This window comes from Pogoniulus pusillus, chromosome 3 (assembly GCF_015220805.1).
Source record: "Pogoniulus pusillus isolate bPogPus1 chromosome 3, bPogPus1.pri, whole genome shotgun sequence".
Classification (NCBI taxonomy): Eukaryota; Metazoa; Chordata; class Aves; order Piciformes; family Lybiidae; genus Pogoniulus; species Pogoniulus pusillus.
The window spans coordinates 28,847,893-28,873,190 of record NC_087266.1 but is presented as its reverse complement, the minus strand read 5'-3'; the positions used below and the strand labels follow the sequence as shown (position 1 = coordinate 28,873,190).

Here is a 25,298-nt window from a genome sequence, read left to right as displayed (position 1 = left end):
ATGTTTAACCTACATTCAGCACAATAAATGTGTAAAATTGTACTAATCAGAAAATACCTGTGAGATTGCTAAGAAATATTTTTGAAGCTTATGCTAATGTGATTTTTAGGGGAAAAAATGAGGCAAAAAGAAAAAAAAAGTGTGTATGAATGTTAATGTAGCTCCTAAAAGGATTTTTTTGTTGTTACAAAGCCAAAAAAATGTCATGCAATTTCCATTTCAGTGCTTTGCAAAATTTGTTCCACGTTTCTGACTCTGAGGAAAAAGTGCTGGCAATGCTTAGGTTTTTTAAATTCTGGTGATTATTTCTTCCATTTTACTTTGCTGCCTAAAAATTTGGCCCAAATAGTGTATATATCCCAATACTAGATTCTGAATATAGCACAGTGCTGTAAGTTTAAAGTTCCCCTTTCCAGTGGCCACAGGCATACACACTAAATAAAATACAGGGATAGGAAGAGGTGATAGAAAAGTATGTTGTTAATGTGTCAGATCTGGTGCAAAACCAACACAAACTTTTATACTGCAGTCTCACTTTAATAGGCTGCTAAGAACTTCTTAGCTATTAGGGGTGATGTTGGTTTACTGTGAGAACAGATCTTGTCAAATGAGTAAAAAAATGAACATATGCAAATCCCATTCCATGATCCCCATGGCTGAGCCTTTACCTTGAACACTTCCAGTACCATGCCCTGACTCTTTTTCTGCTTCACATCACCATGTCCCAGAGGCGAGCTGCAATCAAGGACTGAGTTTGGCTTGCTTTGTCAGAGCAGGAAAGAAGTTTTTATATTACATGGCCAAAAGGATACAACCAACAAGCGAGTTATGACCAACAGAACCCTGCTAAAATGTATGTTCTCCAACAGCAGCTTAGTGTCACAGCTTAGGGTTTGGCATTTCCCATGAAGCAACATGACACAGCCCATTGGCAAAGACTGTATTAGGCTGTGAGCAGGCACCATAAGTAATTCACACACCTTGAAGTTTTGCAGTTATTAACCCTCTGCTAGTTACCGAAACCACTCCTGGATTCCAAATAAAATGAGAATTCCTTTGCGAGGCCTGCCAGTAATAAATGGCGCAAATGTGATCATCATAGCCCTTAAGAATTACACTAAGCAAATCAAACATATAGTCCTGATGCAGTTCCTCAGGGCAGTCCTATCCAGGAGTACAAAGGTGAGGTTTCCTGGATTAGTGCCATGTGTGCTCCCCTCCAGTTTCAGTAAAGCAGTGATCTGAAGATTCCCTACACCCAGTTTGCTCCACTTTGGTCATCTTTTGTGAAGTCCTCTGTGTAGGCTCATATATTTGTCACAACCACTTGTGTTTACATTGCTAGGTCACATGTTGCAGATTTCCAGCCTGCAACCCATCACATCAGGTCTCATCTGATTTTCTTTCTACAGTCTCTATCAGTACTGGCAACTCCATGATTTTTATGTACACAAATTTATAATACAAGCCCAAGACACTGAAGACACCTGAAGACATGGTACAATAGTCTATTTAGAAGGTGTGGCATAGCACAGCAAGCAGCCTATGGCATATTATGCTGAATTTTGCAAACATTACATTTGGTGCTTGTTTCCCTTCCACCCCACCACTGGATTACACTGGACTGAATAACAATTTACACATGCCCAGTGAGTCCGAGAAAATCTCTAAAGGATAATCTTATATCCACATAAGTATGGTTTACATTTCAGGCCATAACTCTATTTGTGATACATTACCCATATTCCAAATCATAAATAATTCTATTCTGGAATAGATCAGAATGTTCTAGGATATAATAAGAGTGAGAACAAAGGCAGAGATCTGCAGTATAATCATTATACTTCAGTTCCTTAAAGGTCTGTCTTTAGCCAACAAAGGGTAGGATTCATCTCATCCCAATCCAGACATCTGAAATAAATCAAAGTTAGATGAAATAAATCCCCTTCTTGAAAGACAGTTTTAAAATGTCATGGGCAAAATAAGGACAAGGAAAAGAAGATGGAGGATTTTTTTCCTACCAGCATGAACTGTGACAGCAAGACTAAGCGTTATACCCAAGATTACCATCCAGCTGAGACATACTGAAAAACTAAGTGGAGACTTTAATCTGAGACTGGTCTAGTGCCTCACTCCAAACCTTATTTTCTACTCATGCACAATAGATAAAGATCCTCTCAAGTGATAATAGAGGGAGAAAGATATTTTCCCATGTGTCTCTGTGACCATACTGAATGGACTTGAGAATAAATTCATTTCTCAGAATTACTTTGATTTAAATAAAGTATGATCAAACTTCTTTTAAAATAAAAAAAGGCATTTCTGCATGCTTCCTTAATCAAGTCACTGAAAAAATAATATCCTACGAAGGATGGATGTAACTGTATACACTCTTGTGACAAAAGACCAGTCTGCCAGCATTTCTCTCACCAGGAGAAAAATCAGATGGCACAAAACTGTAACACTTCAGACTGGGCACAAGCAGCATTGTACTCTCTCTTGTAGATGTTGAAGTAAAGTTCTAGCAATACAGAATTACATTTAACTCTATATTATCCAGGGTTAAGGTTAAGGGGCCTGGGAAAACCCAGAAAATAGAAGAATAATAACAAGGGAATTATGAGACATGCTGGGGAGGATGATGTGCAGATAGGCAAGCAACTCTACAGGGCATCAGGTCAAGTTTAGCACAGGGTGGAAGCAATTAGTTCAGCCCGCAAATAACTGCGAGTTTGCTTATATAATTGATCCTGGATTCCTCTCTGAAGTTCTCCCTTACCAGATAAAATTTTCAGAAACATCTGAATTACTCAGGAAGCACTGCTTTTTGGTGAAACTTCACACACATCTCCAGTGCAATGAGACTAGAGAACAGTATCAGGATCTTCAGTTATACAACAAGGCATCAACTCCACTTTATGAGCCACAGAGGTGACAAGCTCAGCAGACATGATTGTTTCAGTGGCAGAATTCAAATAGCAAGAAGAAAAAAAAAAAAATATTATATGTCTAGGAAAAGCTCTCTTGCAAGGAGTTACACCATTTCTAGAGTTTATATGTCTACTTTCACATTTCTCTCTTCCCATTTCCCATGAAATTTCAAAATTTCATCAATATTTTATTTACTAGCAAAACTTGCTGGGCTTTTTAATTTTTTTTTAGATGAATGTTAAATTGGAAAGAAGCAAGAAGATTTTAGCCAAAGTTTTCATGAATTATCAGAATTTCTTCAAATCCCATAAAACCAAAAGCACCTAAATGGCGAAGTGTTTAACAGCATTACACATCTCCATTGCCACAGCTTCTCTTCCTCCTGCCACGCAGGGATGTGGAAGCACAAAGCATTTCCTATTTTCCTTGCTTGCTTGGAAGCAGCCTACATGATGAGAATAGTACTTTCCTAAACCTCTGTAATGGCTGGTGAAATCAGTATGCAATTTCCCTTACTATTGCATAACAAAAGCTCTAGATCTTATCCGCAGTGATTGCAGTGAAAGGAGCAAACACTTCCTAAAACCCCAACTCTATACTGGACACCTGTGTTCTGCTTGATGATAGCAACCTGATCAGCTGCAACTGTTGGCAGACTAGTGTAAACTAACATTCATGGAAATCCCACTAGTTTCATCTAACGAAAGACTTCTTGATATACCAAGCAAACATATTATAGAAGAGATGCAAGTTGAAGGCAAAGGATATTCTGTTAAACATTTTTCTTTTTGAAGTGTCAGGAACATATGAAACAAAGGGCATCTGTAAAAAGTAACCACAAAGAGCAACATTTCAACCTCATATTCCAAACTAAGCCTCTTTTTTGTAAAAAGCAAAGAGAATGTCCAGAAAAGCACACAATGTAAGTTATGGAAAAGACATCTGTGTATATATAATTTAAAGCTTCAGCTGGCAAAGAAAGAACAGAACAAAAAGGTCGAATTACATAGAAATCTTCACATGAATTTCACTTCCCATTTTGATTACCGCAATTCTAGACCTCCTAAATCATCACTTGTTTTTTTACTGCAGTGCCACAGATAGCACTGAAATGTCATGTTCCTCTGAGGAAAATTCCTTGTATTACTTAAATTAATTTCATAACAACTTAAACTCCCATTTTTAAGTGGTTTTTGGATGTAAGGCACCCTCCTTTCCAGTCTTTCTTTTCTTCTTTATGCATATCCCCGTTGTTTTTGTTCTTTTTCTACAACAGTTCAAAACTGGAAGTCAAGCTTTTCACATGTACAGTTCCATCTACACCAATACATCTTCTCAATTTTGTCAAAGCAATTGCCCAAGTTTTCTTTTATGCTGCATGTTGCTTCTTCTTGTACTCCTCCTTTATCTTCACAATTTTATTTGCCAATCATTGTGTTTATATTTCAATTATCTCAACAAAGCATTCCATGATTGCTTACCTTAGGATGTGAGATATAAATTAATTTCTACATATTCTTAATTTCATATGACAACTATAGGTAATACAAATATTTATGTAATCAAAATAATTTGCAGTACTGCAGTGACTGTGATATTATCCTTTAAAGCAACATTTATTTAAAATATGAAAATCTGACTCTCCTACATCAAGTTCAGAGAAGTCAGACTTTAGAACAATCTGTTAACAGGTGGACTTGAACTTATTTTACTTTGGTACAATGACACATTTTAAAATCCAGTTAATGTTTGAAATTTTCTGTGTATACTTACTAAAATACAGGATTGCTTTTAATAATCTCTGTTGTACTAGCATGTGATAATGTCTACGGTTGCAATGAAAAATACAGAAAGTGTACAGTTAAGAGAGTGGTGGATTCAATGGCAATTAAGCTGTCAATCTGGTGTTTAAAATCTGTGTAAATTCAGAATAGCTTTCTAGGCAGCCAGTATCAACTCAGACACGACAGACACATCAACATATATTTCAAATGAGGTCTGAGTAAAGGTTATTTATTAATTAATGGCATGGCACTGTACATTCTGATACAAATCTTGACCTCATAACCATATCTGAGAAGAAAGCCCAGACAAATCTTGCTGTAGCAGCTTTAAGACACTACCCCCACAGCTGTCCACCCCCTTCCTACCATGTTGGCTGACCTCTAGCAGTTAGTGAAGCAGACTCCCATCCATAGCCCAACATCTTAATTTGCAGTTCTGCAGAACTGGACTAACACTGGAGTTACTAACGTATGCATACCACACTGCTAACTCTGTAAAAAGGCACCTACCTCTGGCAGAGGGATATTTAGTAACATATTAAACCACCACAACTGCTTCTTCAGTAAATGACAGTCAAAATTTATGTTTTTTTTCAAGTATGGTCATTACTTCAGCAATCCTAGCACTATCTCCAAAAAGAGCTTACAGACAAAACTTGTGACAAGTACCATCAGCAAGATTATATATACCTTTGATTAAAGGCAAAAATGTTAGCTTTTAACCAGAAAAGAGGCTAGCCAACAAAATAATGTGCAGATCCTTCACATCACAAAGATTCTTTTGCCATACTTGTATCACAGTCAGTTCACTGGAGCAGAACACTCCTATGATGCTGAGGAACAGTGGTTCATACATCATACCATACCCTGAGCACAGAGAAAGGTTGGCCATATCCATCAAGACTGCCCAGCTTTTGGTACCACGTGTTGACATCATGCACTGCAATCCAAATAAGCAATTGTAGCACATACAGATACAAGGGACCTCACTCTAAACAAATTTTAAAATGTATATGGCAGTGGCAATGCAGAACTGAGCGTGAACAACCACTTTAGGACTGCAGAGTCTCCTGCAGATGAAGCTGAATTCCATGCTGTTATGGCTACAGTGTTAATATCTGGTCCAGTTCAGTTACTTCTCTACAGTCATTATTCTACCTTATAATTAGGCTGCCGACTTATACACAGCATCCATCACGTGCAGAGAGTTTAGATGTCCTTCGCTGCAGCCCAGAATCATTGTGGATGTTCAAGACAGCTTTAGAAGTCAGCTTACCCTATTACCTTCTCCAGAAGTGAAGAAGACTACATTTCATCTCTATGCAAAAGTAACTGGGTTAACTGCAACACTGCCACAATGTTTTGCTCATCAAAATCACCTCTATTGAGGCATAAACCAGCTCTTTATTACACTGTTTGGGAAAATAGAAACGCCTCATCACTCTTGAATATGAAAATGTTAAGTACAGAAATTTTCTGTACAGTAGGAAATTATCTTGGATTAAAAAAAAAAAAATCACAACATCAAGCACAAACTCAAACAGAGAATTTGGCATGGACCTGCACACACTGTTTCTAAACAGAGACATCTACAGAAAAAATCTCCAGAGGCAACATTTTCTTTGTTACGCAAAAGGGATAGTAAAATGTCTGAGTAAATTGGCATCTCTAAAGACACTGCATGTCTGAACAAACATGCTGCAGTTTCTTGGTTTATTACAGCAATATCTCTGGATTTTTCCCAGCGGTGTTAGAGGCAGCAATGGATGGCTACTGAATGAAAAGGAAATCACACAAGAACAGTCATTTTGCACAAAATCAGACTGCTCAGAGCTTCTGTAGTACTTGTTTTGCTTGTTCATTGAATAGTTAACTTAAAAATATAAAATATATATTTACAAAATATGTATTTACAAATGTCAGTTCAGTCTTCCAGTATTTGAAGGGGGCCTTCAAGATAGCTGGAAAAAGGACTTTTAACAAATTGTACAGGGTTAACACTCCAGGGGGAGTAACCCTGAACCTGACCCTAGGTGGTCTTGACCACTCCCCAAGGGTGGGTGTGAACACCACCAGGTGATGGTTAGCCCACTCCCCCTTCCTGTCCCATAAAAGCAGGGGGACTTCCCATTTCACTCTCTCTGCATCTCTCTAGACTCCCTGCTCGCTGCATACCAGCATTACCATCTCTTCCTGCTTCTCCCCAGCCAGTCTCTAAACCACCTCCTTCCCAGCCAGGGTCACAACAAGGAGCACCACCTCCTTCACAACAGGGAGCTACTATACCACCCTCTTCAGATTCTGGGAAAACTGCCAATGATCCTAACAAAGATAATAACACGTAAGGTTTGGCAGGCATCCCAGGAGTTCAGGCTCAAAGTCAGAATGTTCCTAATTACAACGATAACAATAATAACACCAGCTCAGCCAGTTCGAATCCCCAGACAGCAGACCAGAACCGTGTTAGCTGTAAGGCAGATCTGAACTCACAGACCCCAGGTCAGACCCCCAATGACTCAAACCCTCCAGCAAACACGTCAAAGTCTGTTGCTGTGCAGGCCTTTTTGGCACCTGCTAAGGCGAAAACCAAGACACAGTTTTTGACAAAGTGTGACTCAAAGGAGGATGTAAGAGAGGGGACCGCTGGTGAGCAAGAGGAGGAAGAGGAGGCATTTAGTCTGTGAGACCTGGCAAACATGCTGAGATCGCAGTACTCAAATGAGAAGAGCGCTGTGAGGTTGGCTGCCAAGAAAGAGGACGGTTCCAACGAGTTTAAGAGTGCTATGAGGAAGGTTCTGTTTCTAGGCCAGGGACAACCAGATCAACAGGAGGAAGAGGAGGAGGATGACATCCAGGACTCCAACGATCCACTCAGAGAGGTCAGGGAAGTTAGAAAGGAATACTCAAGGGAATCAGGTGAGCCTATCCTAAGCTGGCTAGTGAGATGCCATAGCATTGGTGCTAATGCCCTGCAGGTAGGAGACAAGTACCTTCTAAAGTGTGGGGGGGGCAGATAACAGCCAAACCACTACACAAATGCATGTAGCGACAGAATGAGGAGTAATGGCTTCAAACTGAAGAAGCCAGATTTAGATGACACATTAGGAGGAAGCTCTTCCTTGTGAGGATAGTGAAGCACTGGAACAGGTTGTCCAAAGAAGCTGTGGAGGCTCCAAGCCTGGAAATGTTCAAGGCCAACTGAAATGAGGCCTTGAGCAACCTGGTCTAGTGGGAAGTGTCCCTGCCCATGACAGGGGCTTGGAACTAGACGATCTCTAAGGTCCCCTCCAATTCAAACCATTCTATGACTCTATGAACGTTCATTCCCTTAGGAATCCCCTCCATGCCCTGTGGAAATATTTGTACAGCCTAACTTGGGCAGCAGATCTAAGATAACTCTTGAAAAATTCTATGATATAGTTCTCCACTAATCTTCACTTAAACACTGAAGCATTTACCTGATGCTTTGGTTCATTATTCTTTGTATGTTTTGATGTCTCAAAAGGAGATTTCAATTGTTTCAATTATGCACGGGTGTGACACTCAACTTATTAATCCAATAGCTGGTGTAATGGATGACATTTATTTTGGTAGAACACAACATATGGCCAGTTGGATCTTTCTATTGCACAAGTTTTAAAATATTATAATGTTAGAACATATAGGTGCACGATCTGTCATTTCAATAATCAAACTGCCCATCTCCTACAGCATGTAAACCACCATCTTGTGTAATGTACTTAAGATGTTTAATCTACTTTTGGTCTAGTGATAATCAATTTGCAGCAAAATGTTCCTTCCACAGGAGCAATTAAGTTATATTTTCATCACTTGTTACCTCAATTCCAAGCTAAATCCATCAACAGCATTGAGGCAACATTCTAAAGTAAAGAAGAAGTTTCCTTTATAGAGCAATTAAAATTATTTAAACATTTAATGAAAGTGACTAGAATATTATGAATAAGGAGACATAAGTAATGTCTCTATAATGTGTGTAATGCTATACACAACATTGCTGTTGGTTTTTTTTTTTTTTTTATGTACATAATAAGGTTTTTTCCTCACAAATACCACTATTTTTTCCTGGTTTCTTCTTTTATTTTTTTATCACATTATTCATAAATACATAATCTTTTATTGCTTAGTCAAATCTCCAAAAAGGTCTTTTCTCTCCAAAAGAAAAACTTGCATAGATGCTAATGGAGATGTCTTTTCTCTTAAGCCACCAGTCAGTGAACTCTGTAATAAAAGTTTTATAATAGTAGTTACAGCACTATTTGTTAATTTAACTATTAAACCCTAGCCTGAGCCCAAAAGTGCAGTAGCAAAATGGTCTTAATTGTGAGATGCTGTAGACAGAGGCAATCCACACTTTTGTGTGTGCCTGCAGTCACTAGTGCCATAGCAAGGAGCAGGTACAGCCAGATGCAAAGGGGAGCTGGGATTTCCCTTTGGTAGCAGCACAGTTTCTGTTGCCTCAAGTTGTCTGTGAAGCCCCATCTGAACTAAGCATAAAGCAGTGCAGATGGACAATTGAGGTGAACTAATATGACAGCTCAGAGCCCTCAGTTGGGGAAACCCCATTTCTCTATCACCTCTTCTGGTCCACACATTGCTAGCTGTGTGGTCTCACTGCTGCTCATTGCTGTCTGCCTGGTAAAACAATTCAACACCCTACCACTCAGCCTAAAAAGCTGCTAGCATTCTGCCAGGACAGTTAACTAGGTCAACTTAGTATACTATAAACTGGTGTACAATGATATAGGAAAGGATAAGGGAGAGAGAGACTTTTCTTTCAGCAGCAGCAAGTCATGAAGTCAATTTGAATGTATCATTAAACTACACTTTAAGGGAGAAACCCAAATGCTCTGAACTCCAGAAGCAGATGATGGAAAAAGTCAAGTAACTCCAGAAGTCTATTTGGTCCACATCAGACCTAAAATATCCTGCAGAGGTACAAACATCTTCTAAATAAAGTTCTGGAGGTTTCATTTATAAGACTTAAGAGCCAGGTGACATGGATAATGGATTCCCTCTCCCCCTCCTACTCTCCTCAGAGCACATAATACTCAACTTACATAGAGAGGAGAGAGAAAACAACAGCTTGTAATTGCTTCATCATGAGCCAAAGCATTAAATAGCAACAAATCCTGTGAATTGCTGATGCAGTCTTTTATGTGATTTCCCCACAATCCCCCTATGAAATGTACTTTGGTCTTACAGTTGGTGGTTACTAATCATGATCCATTTCCACGTTGAATACAGAAGTGAGATTCTAGTCCTAACTCACTTATCAGGGATTCACACTAACTTGGAAATGCTTCTAGGTGATCCTTCTTTTCTGGTCAGTACTGATGAAACATAGCTCTAGATTCCCCAGTTCAAAAGAAACAAGGACATACTAGAGCAGGCCCAGTGAAAGGCCACAAAGACTGTTGAGGAGCTGGAGTCTCTAATGTACAAGAAAAGCTTGAAAGAGGTGGGATTGTTCAGCCTGGAGAAGAGTCAGGTGGGAAACTTAACAACACATAAAAATATCTGATAGGAGATAGTCCCTTCTCAGAGATGCCCAATGAAAGTACAAGAAACAACAAGGACAAATTGAATTATAAGATGCATTCAAATATGAGAAAAACTTATTTACTAAGGGTTTTCAAACACTGGATCAGATTGCCCAGAGGCTGTGAAATCTCCACCCCTGGAGATACTCAAAACTTCACTACATTCATTCCTGCACAACCTGCTCTAGTTGGTGCTTCTCTGTGCAGGGTTACTGGACCTGCAAGGTTACTATATGATCTCCAGAGGTGTCTTCAAATCACCCCTATTCTGCAATTCTATGGCTTGCATGTAATCACATACTGAGCATGAAGAATTTAGACCTGGGGGTGATGGCTGACAACTGGGTGAAGATTAGTTAGCAAAGTGTGCCCAGGTGGTCAAGAAGGCAGACAACATTCTGGCTCATATCAGGAATAGGGTGGCCAGTAGGAGTAGGGAAGTAATTGTGCCCCTGCATTCAGCACTGGTGAGTCTGCACTTCAAATACTGGCTTTTGTTTTGGACCCCTCACTATGAGAAGGACATTGAGTTGCTGGAATATATCCAGAGAAAAGCAACAAAGCTGAGGAAGGGCCTGGAAAGCAAGTCTTATGAGGATTGGCTGACGAAACTCTTCTGGAGATGAGGAGGCACAGAGAAAACCTCAAAGGAGGCTGTAGTGAGGTGGTGGTCAGTCCCTTCTCCCTAGGATCAAGAGACAGGAGGGAGAGGAAACGGCTTAAAATTGTGCCATGGGAAGTTTAGACTGGATATTAGGAAAATATTCTTTACTGAAAGGGTGGTCAGGCATTAGAACAGGTTGCCAAGGAAGGTGGTGGAGTCAAGCATCTCTGAAGGTATTCAAGAAACCTGTGGGCATGGAACTTCAGGATATGCTTTAATGGCCAAGACGGTGTAGGGTCAATGGAGGGACTCAATGATCTTAGAGGTATTTTTCAATCAAAGCAGTTATATGATCCTTTGATTTTTATGAACTTGACCATCATTCCTACAGCTTCAGGATGCCTCCCATGGGGGAGGAAAGATAGCGGGACACCTGGTCCAGAGGAAAAACAAGGCATGATATATGTTAAAGACAGGGCTGTACTTGCCTAAATTGTGTTAATGCATTGTTTGTATGATGGGATAAAAGGAGTCGCTGTGAGGGTGACAGGGACCTTTTTGGTCTTTTGGTCCTTTGAACTGCATGGGCCTTACACTTGCACTGGCCTGGAATAAAGAGTATCTGCTTCAATCCAAAGTGTGTTGTTGCATATGTTAGATTACTGTCAGCAACAAGTGGTGGAGAATGCGGGCAGCAACAGAACAAAGCAGCAACAGGATAGCACCAGATTATTTTCTAATTATATTATTTATTTGTAACTAAAAGCTGAGAATATTCAATATAAACTTAATTTTTTTTTTTTTTAATTCACTGCTAATAGCTTCTCACATTGCCTGCATGCACATGAGCATAAGAAACATGATCAGGACACTACTCACAAGTATTTAGAAAAATGTAGTTAAATATTTATAAAGCATTTGTAGTATTTTGCTTTCAATTTTGTAATCTTCAGTGCTTAACTCCCTATTTTCTCTAATGACTTGGTATATTAAAATACTGTATATTGTAGATAAAAAAATTACTTGCATCTCTAAGTATTTTATTTTATCTGAATCATAACTTCTTGGTATTTGACTTCACCAAAACAATCTCTGTCTTCTTTCCCAACTATTAGATATAATGAATGGCCACGGCATATGAAAGTGGTTTGCCAAATCTACAGTGAAGAGACAGATAACACAATCATACTTCCATTAATTCCCTCAACTCATTAAAACTGTTCCCAGTATCTACAGAATGTATTACAGCAATTAAGTTTATAAAGAAATAAAGTGGTTCTATGACCATCTCCAAGCACCAGGAAAGGCAAAAATCAGAATCTGAATTTTGGTTTTATGCATAACACATATTTACATTTTAAATAAAATGCACTCAAATCACTAAATAAACAGATTAGGAAGAAGAAGTTTAGATGACACAGATTAACTGTACAGTCAGCAATCTCTGATAAATGTTACGCAGACACTTTTGATACACTCTGAAATTCAGAGCACACGATGATAATACTATACAGGTGAAAAGATCTGCAGAATTTTATTAGTTAGGAAAAGGTTAAAGAATTTTACAGAACCCTGCATGTGTGATTCCCATTTACCCAGTGTCAAAACTTGCATATCTACTTTTAGCTCCACTTTATGTTATATCACTTTTTAAATACGACCTCAATTATTTGGTCAAATTCTTTCTCAAACTATTATTATTTAAAAAAAATATAATGTGGTTGACACTTAAATTTCTCCACAACATTAATTTCAGCAAAGGAAATGCTGTGTTGGAGTTATGGAACTGTGTACATAGAAGCAACTACTTTCTAACTTCTACCAATGACTAAGATGTACCATGGCATGCTAGAGCGTTCCTCAGTTTACATTATTAATCACAACCAAAAGAGGATCCTAGATAATTAATTTTAGCTTAACTTCCCTATAATGGCCAGGCTTTCAAAAACATTTAATGATTTTAATGTAAAATCATAGTGTTGTTCTCATCAATCTAAAATACTTTAAAAAAAAGTATTTCTCCTTGCATAAAGAAAGCCAGTAAATGAGGATCCCTAGTAAACCTTCTCAACAATCACTCTTCTTTACAACCACCATCATCTTTTATAATAAAACAAATATCTCAGTAACAGTCCACAATGATGTTCATGAACTATACATTTTGCAGAAACTCAGCAACTCAAGTGAGTAATTCCACTGCACATCCACACATCCTGTAGATGGATTGATCCTGTAGACTTCCTCCACGAGGGACACTGGTGTCACAGTCCTCATCTATCCTTGATCAAGGATCTGTTCAGAATAAACTGCACCCTCATTGTTTGCAAGTTCCTCCCTATGATGCTCAGCAAGTTCTCACACTTACATTGTGTAAGAATATGGGCACAAGGCACCTGGTAGGTTGTAAGTGAACAATGCCAGCTACCATGGGTATTCACTTTGGGATATTTTTGGACCTCCTGCAGTCCTCTGGTTTTCTCCAGGCCTAAAAACTCTGAGTTTTGTCATTTGTAAAGATGTCCCCTTGCTGCTTATGCACACTTAAAAGATTACCACAAACTCCTCATGAAAGGAACTGCAACATCTTCACTACGAAAGTCCTGTTAATGATAAATAATTAAAAGTTAATCTCTACTAATCCTTACTGTTGCCTAACCCACATCTAACACACAAAACTGTCTGAGCAAACTGATGTACACTATTTAGCTACTCTAACAATTCTTTGAGAAAGAGTTTGAGAAAGATTGGTTTTGATAAACTTGATTCGGAGTTCTAACAATTTCAATATCTTTTCTAATACCAGGAGTGTCCTAGTGGAAAAAGGAATCTGTTTCAAATACTTTATTTTTAACTACCATAATACATATATTACAGCAAGCTTTGTGGGTCATTGACCTCCAAGGCACACAAGAACAACATTATCAATTTCTATGATAAAAGAGTATTTTTTACTTTTAGCAACTTCTAGACTGTTTTCTGCTGGTTTAAGAAAGTATCTACACTGCAGGGAAGCACAGCCATTTTTCATACTATTCACAGCACTTGCTTCTTTGGTGATGCCTTTATTTCAGTACTTTTCTTGTGATGGGTTGATTTTTGATAGTATGACATCTCCCTTATGTAATCTGATTAAAATCTGAGTAAATCACTCAGACTGCTTTTCTTTCACCTTTGCCTTCTGCATCTTTCTTTCTCCTTTTTTTTTTTCCACTTCAGAGTTTCTAACTCTAAATAAGAATTTAACTGAAGGATAGCATCTTAGATCCCTGGTTATCTAAAGCAGTGAATTATGCATACAAAGCTAGCATATTTCTTGTGGATTTTCCTTACTCTCAGCAGGAATGTATATTTCAGTTGGTGAATAACCCCTTCAAACTGTTTAATCACAAATGTGCATGTTTTTAGGAACTACACAAAGTTGCAACATAGGAAGTAAAAACTTGGGGGGGGGGGAGGGGAAAGCATCTGGGTCATTTAGTTACATCTCCGAGTTAAATAAAAACCACAAACAGGTGCCTGGAACTAGACCCTACGTCAATACAAGTTAAAGATGATGAGTTAATTCCTGGAAGGTTCAATAAAGTAGTACAAACCAGAACATTTCACACCTTTATACACCCAGACTACAGAATTTTAAAGTTAGGTTTTCATAATGTCCATACACTGACTGATTGATCATTAATGTGTTAGTAAGGAGGTTGACAAATACTGTTTTGCTAGCCAGGATAGTGTATTTGGTTTGGCTGACCTGGAGTTAATTCTTGTCAAAGCATCCTTCTAGTGTTGTGTTCTGCAGCAGTACCTGGTAACACATCAGTGTTTTGGCTACTGCTGAACAAGTATCCAGGCTGTGTTTTTCCCACATTTCCCCACCCCATGAATATGCCCAGGAGGTAGGCAAGATCTTGGGAGGGGACACAGCTGAGCCAGCTGACCCAAACTGGCAAAAGGGGTATTCCATGTCATATGACTTCAGCTCAGATACAAGAACGAAGAGAACGAAGGAAGCAGGGAAGATATTTGTCCTCCAGACAGTATCACACAGTATCACAGTATCATCAGGGTTGGAAGAGACCTCACAGATCATCAAGTCCAACCCTTTACCACAGAGCTCAAGGCTAGACCATGGCACCAAGTGCCACGTCCAGCCTTGCCTTGAAGTGCCCCAGGGACGGCGACTCCACCACCTCCCCGGGCAGCCCATTCCAGTGTCCAATGACTCTCTCAGAGAAGAACTTTCTCCTCACCTCCAGCCTAAATTTCCCCTGGCGCAGCCTGAGGCTGTGTCCTCTCGTTCTGAGAGAAGAGAGCAACCTCCTCCTGGCCACAACCACCCCTCAGGTAGTTGTAGACAGCAATAAGGTCACCCCTGAGTCTCCTCTTCTCCAGGCTAAACAATCCCAGCTCCCTCAGCCTCTCCTCATAGGGCTGTGCTCAAGGCCTCTCACCAGCCTCGTCGCCCTTCTCTGGACATGCTCAAGCATCTCAATGTCCCTCCTAAACTGGGGGGCCCAGAACTGAACACAGGACTCAAGGTGTGGTCTAACCAGTGCAGAGAACAGGGGCAGAATGACCTCCCTGCTCCTGCTGACCACACCATTCCTGATGCAGGCCAGGATGCCACTGGCTCTCTTGGCCACCTGGGCACACTGCTGGCTCATGTTCAGGCGGGTATCAATCAGCACCTCCAGATCCCTTTCTGTTTGGCTGCTCTCCAGCCACTCCAACCCCAGCCTGTATCTCTGCATGGGGTTGTTGTGGCCAAAGGGCAGCACCCAGCACTTGGAGCTATTGAACGCCATCCCATTGGACTTTGCCCATCTGTCCAGGCGGTCAAGGTCCCGCTGCAGAGACCTTCTGCCCTCCAACCCAGTCACATCTGCCCCCAGCTTAGTGTCATCTGCAAACTTGCTGATGACTGATTCCATGCCCTCATCCAGATCATCTATGAAGATGTTAAAGAGGATGGGGCCCAGCACAGATCTCTGAGGGACACCACTAGTGACTGGCCGCCAGCTGGATGTGGCACCATTCACCACCAATCTCTGGGTCCGGCCCTCCAGCCAGTTCCTAACCCAGCACAGAGTGTTGCCATCCAAGCCGTGGGCTGACAGCTTAGCCAGCAGTTTGCTGTGGGGGACAGTGTCAAAGGCCTTGCTGAAGTCCAGATAGACCACATCCACAGGCCTCCCCACATCCACCAAGCGGCTCACCTGATCATAGAAGGAGATCAGGTTAGAAAGGCAGGATCTGCCCTTCCTAAACCCATGTTGGCTGGACCTGAGCCCTTTGCCATCCCTTAGGTGCGTTCTTATCACCCCCAAGATAACCTGCTCCATCAGTTTCCCTGGCACTGAGGTCAGGCTGACGGGTCTGTAGTTCCCAGGTTCCTCCATCCGACCCTTCTCATGGATGGGGATCACCTTGGCCATTTTCCAGTCTCCTGGGACCTCTCCGGTGAGCCAAGACTGCTGGAAAATGATGGAGAGCAGCTTGGCCAGCTCAGCTGCCAGCTCTCTCAGCACCCTGGGATGGATCCCATCTGGTCCCATGGACTTGTGGGTGTCCAGATGGCTCAGCAGGTCCTGAACTAATTCTTCATGAATTTCCAGGGGAACACACTGCTCCCCGACCCCATCTCCCAGTTCAAGAGGCCACTTGCCCTGAACTCCTCCCTCCTTACTGTTGAAAACTGACGAACTGCTACACATTGAAGCCCTGCTTCCCGAGACCCGCCACTGTCTGATGATGGGAAGTAGAGAATAATATCTATCGCTCTGCTTTGGCTTGCATGCACAGTCTATCACTCATGCTCATCATTATTATTAAACTGTTTTTATCTTATAACTGGCTTTTGTTGTATTTTCCCCTCTACCCTGTCTAAGAAAGGGAGTGACAGAACAGCTTTGGTGGGCACTTGGCCCTCAGATAGGACCAAACCACCACAGATAGTATCAAAAGTGAAGAGATCAAGTGGATATCATTATAATCAGACACTTAACAACAGAATGCACAGACATAAATATTTGGCAAAGAAAAATTACCACGCAGATTCTATTATACTCCAAGGGAGCTTACACTGCTTTGAGCAAGTATTTCAGATATTTAAAAACAGATGCTTCCAACTATCCATACTTATACTTCTATGGTCTTTTTTATCTATTTCAGATGATATTTAGAAACTGGTTGAAATGTTGTTTTTTACCATCTGCACCCACAAATAAAAGTGATGAGAATGGGGATTAATGTCCTTGATGTCTAAAATTTTCTATTTGCTCCAGGCATCCCTTACCCTTGGAAAGAGCACCCATCCCATGCAAGAAATTCCACCTCTTAATTAGCTTAAATCACCCCTACTCAGATTAACAACTCCATTAAGTGTAAAAGGATCCCAAAATTACCATTAGATTTGGAACCATACATTTGGACATCTTTATTCCATACTTCAAACTTTAGCAATTAAGGGATTGTAATGTGGATTGTTGCAATACTTAGCATGCATACCCAGAATGTATACAGAGCTTCTGCCCGGATTACAATACAACAGAATTCATGCTGTGGGTTCTGCTGCTCTAAGATATGCAGCTAGCTTGAAGTAAAGCAAATATGTTAGCACATACAATTAATCATACCTCTGTTCCTTCTGTGTAGCCTATTCAATGCTATTTAATACACAGGCCTTATATTTTGGAACGGATCTAAATAGCATTGCCCAAAGGGGAATTCTCAAAGAGACCGTATTTATGTAGGAGAAAATAACTGATTTTTTTTTTTTTTAACCTTAGAAATTAATAAGGCAAGGATTAGTAAACTTCACATTAAGTAATTAAAGGATTTTAAGACACCCAGAGAAAGAGCTACTTAAATATATATATATATATATATATATATATATATATATATATATATATATTCTGAATTTATTCATGGACACCAGTTTCCACAGAAAGCCCACCACAAATATTTCATTTTACCCTTAATCTTTATGCCTGTGTTTTTCAGCTTCTTCATGCTCTCTTATCAGTACTACACTGGAAAGGTGGGTTGGGCCTGAGAGCTGTAGTTTCAGATACCAGCAACAGTGAGAGCTAAAAGTTGATATAAAAAAGTATTCTGTATAAATGTAAAAAAATCTCCTGACCATCATGCTCTCCAGATAATTCTTTTTCACAAGAACCAGAGTCTTTCCTATGCAGAAGAAATTTGCAGGTTGTTTTTTTTTAAATTTATTTTAATGCTGACTGCTGCTTGAGGCAGGACACTCTGCTTCCTTCCAGTGTAGCTAGCTGCCTGCAGAACAGAATCTATAAGCAAAGGTCAAGGTAAAGGCCTGTTTATGCAAAGCTGAACACTGAAAGAGGAATACTTGTTTTTCTTCAGGTAGAAAGCCAGTTCAGGCACGTCAAGAATTCAAAGTTCAAGATTTAACTGTGAACCATGCTACTCACCAAAGCAGCCTCAGAATAGTATGGAAAAAAATAAAAGTAAAGCAGGGGAAAAAAAGATAACTTATTAGAATATGTTATTTGCTCTGTGAACTTGAAGAGGCTAGTTGGCTTAAGGACTATACACAACCTTTTATATATGTATATATTTAAACACATGGATATGTAGTCCTTTTATAGCAGACTATGACATTTACATACAGACTATCAGTTCAAGTCACCATAGTTAAGCGAAAGGCCACTGGAGAGCCATAAGATCTAATCACAGCAGGAAGTTATCCATATCCCCCAGATTTGGTAACATTTTGCAGGGCATCCAGAGAGAAGCCAGCCACTAGTGTGAACCGGAAATCTCATTCTGATCTGATGAAGTCTTCTGAGCAACACACTAATCAGGTAGAACTTTGTAGAAAGAAATTCTCTGAGGAAGGAACAGAAAGCTGGCTAGTCTTGTTCTGCTTTCTTTTACATAAGGATGGAGTTATTTCACTTGATTATGTCAGAATAATCCTGATTTAGAAGAGCAGGATAAATAATTAATTCTACAAAACATTTCACCTACATTCACACATATTTTAAGAAAAGTTGGCACTGTATGTGGTTTAGAACATAATAATTTAAATGTGTCAAAGTCAATATTTTTAGCTGTTAAATGAAAAAGGTTTTAATGTTCAGCAAGACAGGTAAAAAAAAATTAGCTTTGAGTGCTCTTTTTCGTTGTTTGAGGTTTTTTTTTTGTTTGTTTTTTTTAACTGCTGTTTAGTTTTAGATTGTTTTGTAAAAGCTTCCCTGAGGTGAAAAATGTTAAGATAACATTAAGATTAAGAAGATATACTTTACAAGAATGTGGGTGGGTGGGACAGGGATAAGACTATGTTGAAATACTAAGTAAATAATGTTAGTAGTGACTATATGAAAAGACATAATCCACAGATTTTGAAAGCCATACCATTCAGCTTTCATATTATCTTCTTTAAATTCTTGGCTTCTCAGCTATGTGATTTAAAGGTCCTTCTAGACTCTTACAATAGCACTTCTTAATTTCCTTGAGGATTTTGTAGGAGGTTCAGGGAGGAGGAAGGATTGTTTCTTAAATACACATTTTAAAAGAATGTCACTCACAAGAACTTCCTGCAAATTACATATACTTTCTTCCTAGTTTTTCCTCACTGAGCTGCAGGTCAGTTTTGCTGCTGACTCTAGTGACATGCGAAAACAGTAATAGTGGAGGTTTTTTATAAACCTCTTCTCTATAGATTTCAAGGCTGAAAGAAGTATTTATAATGTTTTAGCTTGAGCTTCTTTATTAAAAGAACATGAAGTCACATCAAGTAACTTTGTGCTGGATGTAATTTGACAGGTTTTTTTTTTTTCAGTAAGACACCTGCTCTTGAAGACTTCAGGAGAATTCACCACTTGCCTTGAAAATTTGCTACCAGTTAAGCACATGCACTTTGAAAAACTCCATTCCCATCTCTAATATGAATAATTATTCTTTCAATTTCCAGCACTGGCCCTTGTTACCCCACTTCCCATCATGGGTAGACTATAGAAACCAAGCATTCAAAACTGCCAGCAGGACAGAAGCAGCCTAGACTCTTTATTTAGCAAAATTACCATTATTGCAATGTTTCACGAAACAAGGCCTGTCAGGAAATTTATGCTTCCCAGCTTTTGTGAAAGTTGACAAGATCTATGATCCTTCAAATGCAACATTTCAAGCTGTCCAAGTTGTCATTCTACGAAATTTGGTGTTGGTTAAATGTTTTAAGCTCATTTTGTCATGCGTTGCTATGTCAAATTCTGGGAAACAAAGCTTGTATTAATTCTCTGTGTTTATACTTAATATTCAATCCCACCACAGATATACTTATTCTAGAGTCATCAGACAGGATAAAAAAAAAAAAAAAGCTAGAAGTACTTACAACTCAGTTTACTGAACTAACCCAAAAAACGAAACTACATGGAGAGCATTGTTTAAAAACCTCACAACTCAAAACAAGTACTATGAAGAAATTAAACCACACAAAAATTATTACTTTTTGAAAGTACTCAAAAGGTATGAAAACATGAAATTTAACCAAGCCATGTAATACATGTCTTACAATATATTCTGCACCAATGTGAATCTGCACCATGCAAAAGAGAAAAGCAGAAGAATCAAAGGAAAAAAAACCAGCATAGGAGCTTATTATCTTCTTTTTTTTTTTTAACCAGAGTAACACATTGCCTATTGATGAGAGGATCAAGCAAAGGCACGTGCGCTCGCATCAGGGTACATCTGCACTTGCAAATCTATGTGCCAGCTAGGAAATGCAACTCTGTCTCACACAGATGACACACATTCACACATATTCATACTAAAAATATACACCAAGCCCACAGAAGATCTAGACTTTTCTGAGGTTTCTGGGCTGAGTAAGGTTCCGCTAAAAGCAGGTAGCTCCAGAAGGTATGCAGTATCTGAGTAAGGTTGATAGGTCCCACTGATGATTATAATCCCTTGGTTTTAGGCCTTTTCAATCACTGCAGTCTAGATAGCTTAATGAATAGAGTCTGTCTATTCCAGGTACTCTGAAAGGAGAAAGATTTGGTCCTCTCAGATTGTATTCAGGAGGATCAAGCACAGCTCTTTTTGCCCATGCTTTTTTATTGGGGGCAAAACAGTGTCAAAAGCAATTCTTTGCTTTAACTCATTTCAAGTTGCCACTAGTATAGAAACAACAGGAGTCTGCAGGAGCACAGGCTAACTCAATTTTTACCCAGTTCCTTCTAAGAATACGTATTTTCTGTCCCTAGCTGATCTAGTCATTTGTTAGCCATCTGATAGCCATCTGACAAGCTCTCAATGATTCTTGATACAACCAGGCTCTGGCAGCAAGCAGGAAGCAGAAAAGGACAAGAGAAAATAAAAATAAAGTTTGGATAAAGATGGAAGGCAGGAGATCAAAACTTAAATGGACCATCTCCCACACAGGTTTTAAGTGGAAATTCCTAGGGGACAGGAAAAACAGGGTGCTAGGCTTTCACATAATGGAAGATGATGAAGGAAGAGACTTTTCCATGATGGGTGGACCAGAGAAGTCACAAGACTTGAGCAGTAGCCCAAAGAGCCTGGTTTTGATGCCGTAGGACATGAAGCCTGACCTGTGCTCCTCAGTGAACAATTACTCATTCCACATAAAATGAGCTTGCTTCAGTCAGAGGGATTCACTTCACATTTCCTATAGCCTAAAGGCTACAGCAGTTCTGTAGGAAATATCTATGCAAGTTTCCCTCAGGCAGCAGAGAAAAATGAGAACAGGTCTCAAGTATCAGCAGTAAATACAGTATTCAGTGATTAAGCAAAAGGAAAACACTGATAATCTCATGTCCTTTCTTATGTTTAATGTAATATCCAGATCAGTCAGCAAGCTTGAAAATATCCATATCACCACTTAACCTGTAAACATGGCATCCAGTGCTGAAAGATGTCCTCTTTAATAATCACAATATTTATGCAATCCTAAATGCACAAGAAAAGGGAAATACGAGTAAAATTAAATTAGAATTCAGAGCAACTTCTCCAGTGTCACATCTAAATCCATTCACCCTTAAGATAGCTCTCATTTTGTCACTGGTTATAGAGGGAACCTGAATTAATTATGACTATAAATTAAGTACTTTAAGGATCTCCATTTGATTAGAATGAATGTAGAATCTCACTCAAAGTGCCCCCTAAAGAAGTTCTGCCATTTGGATCTTAAGTGTACAATACTGCATCACCTGTCTCTGAGGAAGATGCTCAGAGCGAGCCACTCCTGCATCTGCCAGGAAAAAAAAATAACAGGACAATGACTAGTTTTCTTTTCCTTAAGATCTTCTATCTCTATCCAAAAAGACTCTCCATGAAGTTCTCTCAGGAGAGATATATTTGAGCATACAGTAGTAAAAATCCTCTACCATAATAATGAGACAGCTTAACGAGTATTACTGAGATATGACAGTGTAGACAGCAATTGAATTCAACACAAAGCCCAGAAAAGTCTTAAAATAATATGAAGAGTACTCCACTGAGTTTTTTAACTAGTGAGCTCTTGATCTCACCTCCTCGTAAAGAGGAGATATCAGGGCCCTAAACCAAAAACTTTTAGGGTAAGAGAGTTTATGGGCAGCAAATAAAAGCATGCTATTAGTTAGGATATTTTCTTCTACAACCTGCTCCTGAACAGGAGTGAAAAAAATATTCTCATAGGTTTTACTAATGCAGGATGAAACCACAAACCTCTGGGCACAGTCTCACTGGAGACACTGAATTAGGCTCCAAATATTTCTTTAAAGGCATCCTTACAATTCCTTCTCTAATTATTATGTTACACCCTAACTACAAAGCTTTAAGGAGGCATCAAGGTGTGTGGTAACAACATTCCTACAGTCTCTAGGAAAATGCACATTACACAGAAGAGTGACAAAAGTGCTATGCTGGTACTTCAGTTACTGAGATTGGAATCCTGGCAAACATTCAGGGCAATGCTGTATCAAGCTGAATGAATTAATGTTTTACTAATGACTTAAAGTTAAACAAGCTAAAATCCTCCTTCAGAAAGTGAAAAAAAGAAAAACAAAAAAGAAAAACAAAAAAGTTCTGTCTTTTCAAACAGCTTCCTAAGGACCTACTGCTAATGAAATTCTTTCCAGAGCTAAAACCAAAAACTAATTAGTTAGATCTGCGAAAGAAAGATTAACTGAAGAAAACTCTGGACAAAAAAAGCCACAATATACTGACTTAAGAAATTCTCATCTAAGCCAAACTCAAATAAAAATCAACACAGTTCAAATTAATTCAGTCATTTATTCATTTACTCCTATAAAAATTCCTATTCATTCACACCTCAAGAAAAAAAATTGACATGATCCAAACACAATTTGGACTTATGCACTTAATGTCTTCATTTTTCCAGAAAGTACACAGACATAAGGAGCAAGAATAGTCTTTATAAGAGTTAGTAGGTCAAACAGAATCTTACAATAGTGAGAACACAGTAAAATCACACAAATTGCAAAAACTGGATGACAATGTATGGCATTATTATGTTTTCACCATCTTAAAATTGATTCTTCAAGTATTTTCATAGGCTAAGACTCAAAAACTTTTTGTTGGAATGCTTGTTTTCATATATCTATAGTTTGTTTCAGATGTATTTACCCCTCTTTTATAAATAGTAAAGAAATCCAGAAACTTGTTGGATACATTTAATCTGTTTATCTGATGACCCTCAATGGGAACTCTAGGGAATCTATACAGTTAACTGTCAAGTGAAGTGATAAGTGCTAAACTCATCCTGAGGACTGGATGGAATCCCTCAGTGAAAACAGGTTGGGAAATCAAACTAAGCTGCTGTGAGCAGGGTACCTTAACAGCAGCTGGCATCTGTCCTTTCCTTCATCTCATTTTTCTCTAGACCTCTTTATTCTGTCCAAATAAAAAATACTTGCAACCGACAACCAATATAATTTCACAGGCTTATTATAGCTCAGTTTAGGAATTAGTGTCTTTCTGCAGGTTCTCATGTCACTTGCAATCAGAGTTACTCTAAGAATTCTCAATTCTTCCACTTAAGCCTAGTGTGTCTCCTTAATCCCTTTAATTCTTAGATTTTGACCTAATTTTACTGCTCACTGTTATGCTTCTTTTGCTTCTAGCTGGGCCATATAAAGAATATAAAAACAAAAATGTGGATTATTTTTTATTAAAAAGCCTGCTAAGTACTTATAGGGCTATCTTGACCATTATCCTTTTGTCTCTCACCTGACCAGGTCAAATTAAATCAATGGCACTATTCAGATTGGTAAAGCAAGCAGGATTCAGCTCCAAGAACTAGACTAAAGTCTATTGTGAATATGTTGTTCTTCCAAAGTGATCAGCAAGTGGTCTCACCTTAAAAGTAGAAAATATCTATCACCAAGTGATGGTGTAGTGACATTTCCCTTCTATCCAAAGAAACATCACTCAGGGTGCCCATTTTACACAGAAGGCAAGACTATTGACCCTTACTCAAAGAGAACTGGAACTAAGATATCTCTGCCCTAAATCTTAACCTAAACCAGCAGCCTCCTAGAGGTTATCCTGAAATGCACTGCTCTTAACAGGCCAGCTGGCCTATTCAAGTCATTTTATACTGTGGAACACAGCAGACCTTTTTTTATGTATATATTTGGAGGATAAGGTGATATCAAAGTTAGAACTGGAAAACTCAAAACACCAGTACAAAGAAAACAATATAACTGATATGGAAGGCAACTAAATCTTTCCACTGAGATTAGCAAGATTTGTACTAGATTTTCTAGATGCCTCATACAACCACCTTTTACTCCAGTATACTTTAACAGATTCTGCAATGGCTTTGCAGCTACATTCATAACAACGGCCCCAGGAAATACTTTTTTTTTATTTACAGAAAGGTTTATTTTGAAGGTCTGTTTGGTTGGTTTGGGTTTTATATAAATTGTAGGGTCAAGCTACTATTTAAATTCCCTGGTAACACCTACAGTAAGAAGCATGACACGCAGAACATTGTTTGGACACCAAACTAGGGTGTATCAAAACAGCAGCAACAAGCCTGGCAGCAGACCAGAATCCAATACAGTTCTTGGCAAACGATGGCAAACATACTAACAGCATGTGATGCCCTCATTTTTAAGCCAAAGATAAATGCAGTTGATTCTTCTTGCCAAGACTACTGTGCCCAAATGCCATGTGTGAGGTCAAGCAAGGATGCTGCAAATAATTCCCCATGATACTTTACCAGTCTGCTTCTTTAAGAATTATCAGATATTGAGTCCAAAATGTCTGTTCCTACACTGTTATTATAACTTACCCAAGAAAACATAACAGTATTATGGCTCTGAAAAGCTGCACTGATGACTGTTTTACTTTAATAATTATACTCAGAAGTGTATTATTATTGTCTCACAAATGAATAAACCACACTAG

General features: G+C 39.0%; 1 protein-coding gene across 1 annotated transcript in view; it reads right to left on the bottom strand.

Annotated features, from left to right (window-relative positions):
- The window catches only part of FREM2 (FRAS1 related extracellular matrix 2), a 145,747-nt gene that overhangs the window by 101,992 nt on the left and 18,457 nt on the right, over nt 1–25,298 (bottom strand). The gene's annotated exons all lie outside the window — the stretch shown is intronic.